This window comes from Anabrus simplex, chromosome 1 (assembly GCF_040414725.1).
Source record: "Anabrus simplex isolate iqAnaSimp1 chromosome 1, ASM4041472v1, whole genome shotgun sequence".
In the NCBI taxonomy this organism is placed as follows: Eukaryota; Metazoa; Arthropoda; class Insecta; order Orthoptera; family Tettigoniidae; genus Anabrus; species Anabrus simplex.
In genome coordinates, this window is record NC_090265.1 from 1,078,997,198 (window position 1) to 1,079,008,440 (window position 11,243).

The window sequence follows — 11,243 nt, forward strand, 5'->3', positions numbered from 1 at the left end:
TTCCAATGAGATCCCACACGTGTTCGATTGGTGAGAGATCCGGAGAGTACGCTGGCCACGGAAGCATCTGTACACCTCGTAGAGCCTGTTGGGAGATGCGAGCAGTGTGTGGGCGGGCATTATCCTGCTGAAACAGAGCATTGGGCAGCCCCTGAAGGTACGGGAGTGCCACCGGCCGCAGCACATGCTGCACGTAGCGGTGGGCATTTAACGTGCCTTGAATACGCACTAGAGGTGACGTGGAATCATACGCAATAGCGCCCCAAACCATGATGCCGCGTTGTCTAGCGGTAGGGCGCTCCACAGTTACTGCCGGATTTGACCTTTCTCCACGCCGACGCCACACTCGTCTGCGGTGACTATCACTGACAGAACAGAAGCGTGACTCATCGGAGAACACGACGTTCCGCCATTCCCACATCCAAGTCGCTCTAGCCCGGCACCATGCCAGGCGTGCACGTCTATGCTGTGGAGTCAATGGTAGTCTTCTGAGCGGACGCCGGGGGTGCAGGCCTCCTTCAACCAATCGACGGGAAATTGTTCTGGTCGATATTGGAACAGCCAGGGTGTCTTGCACATGCTGAAGAATGGCGGTTGACGTGGCGTGCGGGGCTGCCACCGCTTGGCGGCGGATGCGCCGATCCTCGCGTGCTGACGTCACTCGGGCTGCGCCTGGACCCCTCGCACGTGCCACATGTCCCTGCGCCAACCATCTTCGCCACAGGCGCTGCACCGTGGACACATCCCTATGGGTATCGGCTGCGATTTGACGAAGCGACCAACCTGCCCTTCTCAGCCCGATCACCATACCCCTCGTAAAGTCGTCTGTCTGCTGGAAATGCCTCCGTTGACGGCGGCCTGGCATACTCAGCTATACACGTGTCCTGTGGCACACGACAACACGTTCTACAATGACTGTCGGCTGAGAAATCACGGTACGAAGTGGGCCATTCGCCAACGCCGTGTACCATTTATCGTCCGCTACGTGCGCAGCACAGCGGCGCATTTCACATCATGAGCATACCTCAGTGACGTCAGTCTACCCTGCAATTGGCATAAAGTTCTGACCACTACTTCTTGGTGTTGCATTTGCTCTGTCAGTCAGTGTATATGGACCCTTGTAGCAGATTTATGAGATCTACGGTTGCTATTTCAGTGTTAGAGTTCTCACGAAAGCCATATTGTGCATTGTAAAAGAAATTATTTTTGTTTAAAAAAGTGAGAAGTCTCTTTTTAACAATAGTTTTTAATATTTTGGAGATTATGGAGAGAATACAGATAGGCCTATAGTTACTACGATTCCGCCCATCCCCACCCTTGAGGACAGGAAATACTTGAGCCACCTTTAGCTCACTAGGTAATGTACCAGATGCCAAGGATTCGTTAGAAATAAGGTTTAGTCAGTAGGTACTTACAGCTTATTAGTTGTAACGTCAAAGTTACTGCACTTCAAGTCATAGAAAGTGAGGAGAAAATTAGGATTAGGGGTGTTCTAGGGTTGCGGAGGTGGTGGTGATGGTATGAAAAAGTGAGGCTTGGCTGTAGCCAATTAGAAATATCTGATTCCATCAAGTCAGACGTTATTGGGCTCAATATGGAAGTAGTAAACAGTTTAAGACTCACATTTATCATGATAACATTTTGGTGGGCATTTTGAGATATCAGGGGTAATATGCTGTACATTTATGGGTATACACTAAGGACAATGTCCAGAACGATAAGCTATGACACTGTTTAGGTCTCCTGCAAAGTAATGAAACAGGTGATCCCTATTTTGAAGAACTTCAGAGAGGTGGGTTAGTGGTGCCACCACATTGTGCTGTGTGTGTCTGCAGAACAGTGGTAAACAAAGATTACCAGGATTGTAAAATTATAAAGAATTTCTGTTTTCTCTATCCTGAGCTGCTTTTGGGAGAGATGACAATCAAGAGTTCTGGTTTGAACGCCGTCATTGTGGGCGTGACAATAATTGTGCGATAGATTGTTTATTGTCTACATTTCCCAATGTCGTGTTAAATAAGTCCTGAAAGCAGGTGAAGAATGCGAGTTATGTCAGCAGTGAGGATAAAAACACTAAGCGGTGGAAGCTGTCAACGCTCCACAATAATTGTGCTTGTGAGTACTGTTCCCTAATGGTTTTCTTTTAGTTCTTGTGAAATGTGTATTTCTAACTTCAGTGAATGAATTTACTGATGTGTGTGTTTCTTAGTACCATTTTACGAAGAGTGTGCATTTATCATATTCATCGTGTTGGTCTAAGTGTAGTGAATATGGGTAAAGTCATTCAAAATCGAACACGCTCCCTTTTCTCTCGGCCACCGCTTGACAGGTAGATATAGCGTTGCCAAGCGTACCTTCCGGCTTTAACTGTAGATGGCTCTGGTAAATAGTGAAAATATCGAGCCCGATTTTATTATTATTATTATTATTATTATTATTATTATTATTATTATTATTATTATTATTATTATTATTATTATTATTATTATTATTATTATTATTATTATGTACGTAGTACCGTACGACATGTCAGTACGGATTTTATTTGGTACAAATCGTGGCCGTATCATTTATTATTTGTGTGTGGTATGATCTGCTTGTGTAACAGAACATGTGAGGTTATATCACGATACTTCTGCTGTATGTTTATTAATAGGACTTTATTTAATGTAAGACACTTAATTCATATTACATAATAGTATAATAGTAGTATATAAAATATATAGTAGTGTACATAGTATTAGTATATACCTGTATGATGTATAAATCCGATGTATAGTTGTGCAACACAGGGTAAGAGTCTAGAACAACGTACCTTTGTCACTCGAATTTTACGGAATGTTCTATTAATTTGTATATAGATTATTGGAGACTCGAGAAGATACGAGAAAGCATGTTGTGTCATACTTTTCTGAAAGCCTGGCCAGGCAAGGTATATAAAGGACGGTCTTGGGTTGTTTAGTCGAGCTGTTAGTGAGAGTCGTTAGTCGAGGTAAGTATGTGGATTCATGTTGTAGTTTTACCGTTGAAGTGGTTATGTTATGTTGTGTTGTAACAACTGTTCCATAGTTGGTTGACATGCTAATGTGGCATTCGATTAAGTTCAAAATTGTGGTTCGTTTGATGTACAACAATTAAGGTGTACATAACCTGTAAATATAACTGTGACAGGGCAATTTGGCCGTGCGGTTAGGGGCACGCGGCTGTGAGCTTGCATCCGGGAGATAGCGGGTTGGAATCCCACTCTCGGCAGCCCTGAAGATGGTTTTCCGTGGTTTCCCATTTTCACACCAGGCAAATACTGGGGCTGTGCCTTAATTAAGGCCACGGCCGCTTTCTTCCAACTAGTAGGCCTTTCCTATCCCATCGTCGTCATAAGACCTATCTGTGTCGGTGCGACGTAAAGCCACTAGCAAAAAATAAAAATAAAACAGTGTACACAATTGACAGCATCTTGTGTTTGTGTCTTTGTGAATACGATATCTGTGTTCTGGGACAGATGTGATGTTTTGCTGGTGGACTTTATGCCATGGAAAACGAAGATCAACGCAGAAGCCTACTGCACAACCTTGACCAAACACCGACATGCGGCTCAGAACAAAAGACGCGTTATGTTAATAAACAAAACATTGCTTCTTCACGATAACGCACACTGGTGTCCACACTCGGGAACTGATTGACTCCTTCAGGTGGGATTTTTTTTATCACCCATCTTATAGCCCTGATCTTGTTCCTAGCAAGTTCTGCCTTTTTAAGCAGCCGAATCATCATCTTGGCGGGCAGCACTTCAACAACGATGAAGTGAAAACGGCCGTGAACCCTTTGACTGTCACAGCAGGTGGCAGACTTCTTTGAAGAGGAATTTCAAAACTTAGTTTTAATGTATGATAAGTCCCTACATAAACCAGGCAACTATACAGCGTGATTTCGCTGCCCCTTCCAATGTAGATTTATGCAATCCACAATATTCATCCCGTCCTGATAACATCTGCCCTGCCGGTATTCTCAGACAACACAGCCAGATGTCTTGGTATTTACGCCTCACTATGATAGGATGCCGTAATGTTATACTCGTATTAATCAGTGGAAGAAATACGTGTGCCTTCTAGATTATACGAACCTGACACTCCGGCGAAGCACTAAATTTATATTGTGACCACAATAAACGTGATACTTGCTATAAGCTGCCCAGTGTACCGTACGGAACCGTAGAGCAGTTGGTAAAGGCGTGGCGGAGCGGGCTTGAATGTCAGGTGGGAGGTTCGAGTCCGGGGCGAAGGTTACACATTTTCGAAATATCTGTTTAATACCTACCGCACGCAATGCAAGTTCAATGCCTGCTTTCATGCAAACTGCGTGTGAATGAATGTGCTTGTGGCCCTAAGGAAAGGCCGATTAGTTAGCAGGCCGGACACATGCAGACCGGAAATAATAGAAACATAACAGCCCTGACAATGTTTTATCGCAGCAAATGCTCAATGTGATGGTCGTTTTGGTTTATGCACATTCGGGCCCGGTATCTAATAGATCATCTTGTGCGCCAAAGCATTTCAGGTGTAATTGCTCGGCAGGCATCCGTGATGTGTTGTCGGAGCTGGTCGAGGTTTTGCGGTGCTTGAGTGTAAACGACGTTCTTCAAATGTCCCCACAAGAAGTCTAACGGCGTTAAATCCGGTGATCTGGCTGGCCAAGAAACAGGGCCTCCTTGTCTTATCCATTCCCTGGCAGTTTCTCTTTCAGATGGTTACGAACGGGCAAAGTCGAATGTGGTGGAGCTCCAACCTGTTACAACCACATCGTCAAACGAACGTGCAAGGGCACATCCTCCAGCAGCAGTGAGAGCTCCTGACACAGAATGTGCAGGTAACGTGGGCCCGTCCAATAGCCTTCAACGAAATAAGGTCCAATCAGGTGATCCCCCAAGTTTCCACACCAAACATGCACTCCCCATTGTACTTGATGGGCCGCCTGTCGCACCCAGTAAGTATTGTTCAGAATCAAATAGTGCACGTTGACGTGCGATTGACGTTCCCATTATTGTGGAAGCACGATTCGTCCGAGAACAAAAGTGCGATACGAATGCTGCATCATTGTCCAGTCTGCCCAATAGCCACCAACAGAACTCCATTCGAGCTTCGAAATCCCACCATGAATCTCTTGGTGTAGCTCAAGATGGTATGGGGTGGAATTTATCTTCATACAGCATTCGCCAGACGGACGGCTGGCTGGTGTTCACCTATCGTGCAGTCACCCTTGCACTGATGTCTGGAATATTACGGGCTGCCTCAAGAACGGCCTCTTCTGTTTCACCCAATGTAACGGTCCTATCGCGGACTTGTGGCTTGTTGGAAATCACGCCTGTTGTCTTTAGGCGTCTTTCAACACGGCAGAATGTCGTAGTAGCCGGGTGTCGACTGTCGGGATACCGCTCCTGGTACAGACTCAGTGCCTCGCACGCGTTTTGCCTTGCTTCCCCATAAATGAGGAGCATGTCAATGTATTCCTTTATGGAAAACATGTCGAATGACAGCAGAGGTTAAAGTACATTCCAGCCCTAACCGTCGGAGTATGCGCAGGGCACAAGATGAATAACAGCGTCATTCTACTGTTTGTGGCAAATGTGCGCCTGTGTTTGCGTATTGAAACATCATACCGATGCAAAAATATTTGAACCATGCAGGATTCAAACCGCCGCTTGAACATTCCGTCGAATGCTACGCGAACGCTACGCTACACTGCTGGAAACATGCTTGTAGTACGATGATCAGAGTACAAACGCCATCTGGTTCTGTGTTTATGACATTAATTACTGCACTTTTCTTCCTTCTTAATCTGTTTACCCTCCAGGGTTGGCTTTTCCCTCGGACTCAGCGAGGGGTCCGAACTCTACCGCCTCAAGGGCAGTGTCCTGAAGGTTCAGACATTGGGTCTGGGGATACAACTGGGGAGGATGACCAGTACCTCGCCCAGGCGGCCTCAATTGCTATGCTTAACAGGGGCCTTGCGGGGGATGGGAATATTGGAAGGGACAGACAAGGAAGCGGGAAGGAAGCGGCCGTGGCCTTAAGTTAGGTACCATCGTGGCATTTGCCTAGAGAAGTGGGAAACCACGAAGAACCACTTCCAGGATGGCTGAGGTGGTAATCGAACCCACCTATACTCAGTTGACATTCCGAGGCTGAGTGGACCCCGTTCCAGCCCTCGTTCCACTTTTCAAATTTCGTGACAGACGGGAATCGAACCCGGTCCTCCGAAGGTGGCAGCTAATCACACTAATCACTACACCGCAGAGGCGAACTACTGCACTTTTACCTAGTTTTATGCATTCCCCTCCTCGTTACATCCGGTCACGAGGCACGACACATTAACACAGTTACATGGTAAAAGGACATTGCTGCAATATTTCAAGGCGTCATGTTTTGCGAATGGATGATATACATTTCGCCAGAGTTCAGGATCGTGTGCAAAATATGCTCACTGAACGTTAGTACCATACAGTACGCCTGCAGGGGAATAGCACCCCTATAACCATGTGCACATTTGTTGGGCTACAGCAAATGATATTGGAAGGGGCTGCTGAATCACACTGTATAGAAAAATAAAGTAACGTATATAAAACCTATAAATAAATGTACTTTGAAAATAAAATCTTTGGTTATTTTTATAAATGGTACGGCCCTTGATAAAAAAAACCACTCTCTCTTATTATCAGAATATTTACAGTATTGTTCCTTTATTATACATTCATTAGTCTTGTATATTAGATGTGTTCCACAGATCCCCAGTAGTTAACATGTGAAATAAATTATGGTGTCCACCTCTGTGGTCTAGTGGTTAGTGTGAGGGTAAACAGATTAAGAAGATGTCCCAATAGATTAAAGAAAAATATATCTTGAATTATTCACGTGTGTATTAACTGATATTTTTTATTATATTATTTACTATGATGGTCTAGTACCCAAGTAAGTAAAAAAGATTTTAGCATCCAAGAGGAATTAAAAATAAGAATGTAATAATAATGAATCCTAAACTTAAGAAAGAAAAGCAAATGATGATTTATACAGCGCATGTAGACAGCACGAGACAAGTTACAGTTCCAAAATAAGGAAATAATAATCAACAATACCGAAACGGAGAAGGAAGAAAATATAAAAACCGATATGCATGAGGGCAAGGGATACCATCTACAGAAACATAGATATATAAAGTAATTGGGAAACCCGAGCACAAAACAAATAATTCAAGAAAATCATGGAGAAACAAACGAAATGATAATAAGGGAGAAAAGGAAAATTTAGATAAGCGGAATAAATATCAAATCTCAGTCCGCAAAAATGCACATAGAAATTTTAATACCAACAAAATGGCGCTCGAACGGCGTTACAGAGAGAGAAATACGAAATCATCATCTCATAACATTTACCGAAAAATGTCCGACTCGTTGGCTGAACGGTCAGCGTACTGGCCTTCGGTTCAGAGGGTCCCGGGTTCGATTCCCGGCCGGGCCGGGGATTTTAACCTTAATTGGTTAATTCCAATGTGCTGTCTTCATCATCATTTCATCCTCATCACGACGCGCAGGTCACCTACGGGTGTCATATAGAAAGACCTGCACCTGGCGAGCCGAACCCGTCCTGGGATATCCCGGCACTAAAAGCCAAACGACATTTCATTTCATTTCACCGAAAATGAATTAAAATGACGCACAATAAGGTGTAATTACATAACCAAAAATATTAAATACACGAGTACTTGCAAGATTGGTGAGGTATTTCACAGTAACTTACCACATATGGTCCACATGCGCCGGCAATACACACAAGTTATAAACAAAAATTGAGTTTACATAACAAAACGGAGTAGATCCTACTCTTTCTAATTTAACATCGATCACCGACTCCAGCTGGTCTGAGGTTCATTTTTACAGTCGGTCGCCGAGACATGACTCGACACGTCTGCTCTTCACTGAGTCCAATGAAAGACAGTAATCCACAGTTACTACACTAGACGGTAGGGGTCACGCGCAGGCTGGCTTTGGTTGAAAACGTCATCTGGTCTCCACTGCCGGGCTTATAGTGAACGCGACCCATTCTAATTGTGCGTTTCTGTTAATGATTTGCTTGTTTTCATTTAACCACTTGCTTGATATTTTTCCATTTTGTCAAATATAATAGCCAGTTATTATATGTAGATAATTATGTTGTAATTTATTTGAGTATTTTTCAGAACATTACAAGTAATATAATAACACTGTACTAATGAACTATTCCAGTAGCTTTCCCAGTACTAAACTATCTTTCGCCTCGCAAATAAAGTATTTCCGGTTCGGTTTTCGTATTTTCTATCCATCCAGTGATCTTAGAACGATTTTATACATAGATTTATTTCTAAAACTAGTTACTAAAATTAAAGAAACATGACCAATCGAAGGGATGCCTTTTTTACCGTTGTTTTGGTGGATTGTTGGTGTTAAGTAATATTGTAAACACCTAATATTATATTTATGTATAAGTAATTATTTATAAATGTGTATTGGCCGGTGGAATATTGGTAAAAATCCCACGAAGAATGGTCGTTTGATTGTAACTTTACTAGGAAGAGGGTAATTAATCACGTCTCTAACAAAACACAACGATTTATATGATATAGACCGTAAGGTTATCGCCTTTGCAATGTCCTCAGATGACCAGCTTGAGCATCTGCCTTTTACTAAAGCTTGTTGTTGACTTTTAGAAAAAGTACCCTTAAAATTTGAACATTATTTTTTAATTTTATTATCTCGCTATTAGCTGCAATAAGACCCTGAAGATCCTTATTTTGCTATTTTATGTCACAATTTTCTAGTCTAATTAACTCCAATTCTGCAGACACTTCAGCAATTTCCTCAAGATTACATTATTATGTTCTGCTTCAATTGGCGCCTGCGATTGTAAAATTTGCCGTATCTCCTTACGATGATTTCGCTTTTGTGCCCTTATTTCAAGATCTTTACAGGACTGCCTCGCTAAATCATTACTACTCAGTGGCAAATTTAAACGTGTTATGCGTCATGCCCTAAATCACGTCGAACTGGAAGGTTTAACAACTCACCCTTCAAGTCTCTTATGTAGTCCGAGTTCTCGGAGTGTACAGAGTAGTGTTGGGAATATCGAATGTTTGAAACTATCGGTAGACTACCGGTTGTGAAGCGTGTCTATCGAATGAAAATATTCGATAGTTTTAATTCGGTTTAAAATCGGTTGTAAAGTAGTAATATACCTACGTTTTGTACTGCGGTAGTACTAGTACCTAAGAAATAAAAAAGTAATTTGCTAGTAACTACCAAAATGTGGATTGTTGTATTATACCAAATAAAGTAGAGACAATACGCGACACTTACGGATTTTGCGTTGTTAAAGTGGGAGACAATTCGAAGGTGGCGCTCCTAGTGACTTGACCTGAAAAGTCGCGCTAAATTCAAATATCAATGGAAATGCATATACGGAAATGGATAAATAAATTACGTCTAGAAAGAAAGTATTATTGAGATATTAACTTCGAAGTTGCTACAGCAATTCTGGATAAATGAATGAAGAATTATTTAAAAGGTTATTATTTAAAGACTTAAATTAGACATATAAACAAGATGTGAAATGGATTGATCTTTCATTTATGCATTTTTTTTTGCTTTAGCAGCCCTGTGTGAACTTTTACGGTTAGATTTCTCTTTTTTTTTCTCATTTAAAAACATTGTATCATCACATTAAAACACTTGTTAATAAAAATATCGCATAAGGGATTTCGTGACAGAAGCTCGTATTTCGTTTGGAGGTTTTTCTGAGTGAAATTTTATTGCTTGATTGTTCATGTGATTTTATTTGCACTAAACATGGCTAGTTCAAGAGGAGGTCCCACGAGGAGAGTACCTGAAAATGTATCTTCGATAGCATACGTCCAGATGGGCGGTTTGGTTGTTATGAAGATGATTAAGTATAGTCATGAGGAGTTTACAAGGAATTTGGAGATTGCTCAGTGTGCTTTGCTGGGATTAGTGGTTGAAAATCGATTGGAGATTTCTAATTGTTTCCCATTTCCGAAACGCAATGGCGACAGCATGGACGAAGAGGAATATCAGTTGACAATGATGCGCCAGCTACGACGTGTGAATGTTGACCGTTTCCGTGTAGGGTGGTATCACAGTGCTGATGTTGACATTTTTCTTAGCCTTCCCCTTTTGGAATCCCAGTATCATTACCAGACCTCTATCGAAGAATCAGTTGTAGTTATTTATGATACTCAGAAAACAGCAAGAGGTTTTCTTTCGTTGAAAGCACACTGTTTAATACCTCAGACTATTGCTATGTACAAGGAAAGTGAATTTACTCCAGAGAATTTGCGTAATTTGAAGATTGCTTATGAGAGTTTATTCATAGAGGTCCCTATTGTAATCAAGAGCTCTCATCTTACAAATATTATGCTCAGAACTTAGTGAAATGATACCTGAAGAAGAGGGATAAAAGTTCTGCGATGTCTCATGGATCGAGTTGACGAGCTAAATCAAGAAGCTATCAAGTTCAATAGATATCAACAACAAGTCTTGCGACAACAACAAGATAAGCATCGGTTTCTTCAGAAAAGGGCTCTTGAGAATGCTGCACGTGAAGCTAAAGATGAACCACCTTTACCTGATGATATTAACAAATTGTATATACCTATTCCTGTACCACAACGTCTTGATCACATGATTGTTTCTGGTCAGATCAGTATTTACAGCCAACATATAGCTCAGTTCTGCTCACAATCTCTGGCCAAGTTATACATCACGCAAGCCTTGCAGAATGCTAAGGAGGGCAAATCAGTTCCATGAAGAGTTTTTGTACTGAGATGTATGTACTGTTACAGGAAGAACATCTACAGTGGATGTATGTGGATGGTGAACTGTTTGACAAACATTTTTCTGTGTTAGCTTCATGGATATTGGATCTAGATTCTGTGATATGATTGCAGAAAAAAATAAAATACTGTGCAATGAAAATATCGGCACATTCCTTACACCCGTGATGCAATGAATTAACATTTAAAAGCTGGACAATTTTTCCCTTAACATGAAGCCTACTAACAGAAAGAAAATGTTTAAAATCCCGGCTTTAATCTGAGAAAAGGGATAAGAGAAAGAAAAGTATGAAAATGTTGTCGATAGTGATGCTTTGAGGAATATTTACGTACAATTAGAGTACAAATGTAACATACCCTTGGCTGTATAG

The 11,243-nt window shown here is 41.8% G+C and overlaps 1 pseudogene; it reads left to right on the forward strand.

The window, feature by feature from the left end:
• The first annotated feature begins 9,790 nt into the window (after positions 1 to 9,790).
• LOC136876225 (eukaryotic translation initiation factor 3 subunit H-like) lies at positions 9,791 to 10,912 on the forward strand (annotated as a pseudogene).
• Positions 10,913 to 11,243: the final 331 nt, after the last annotated feature.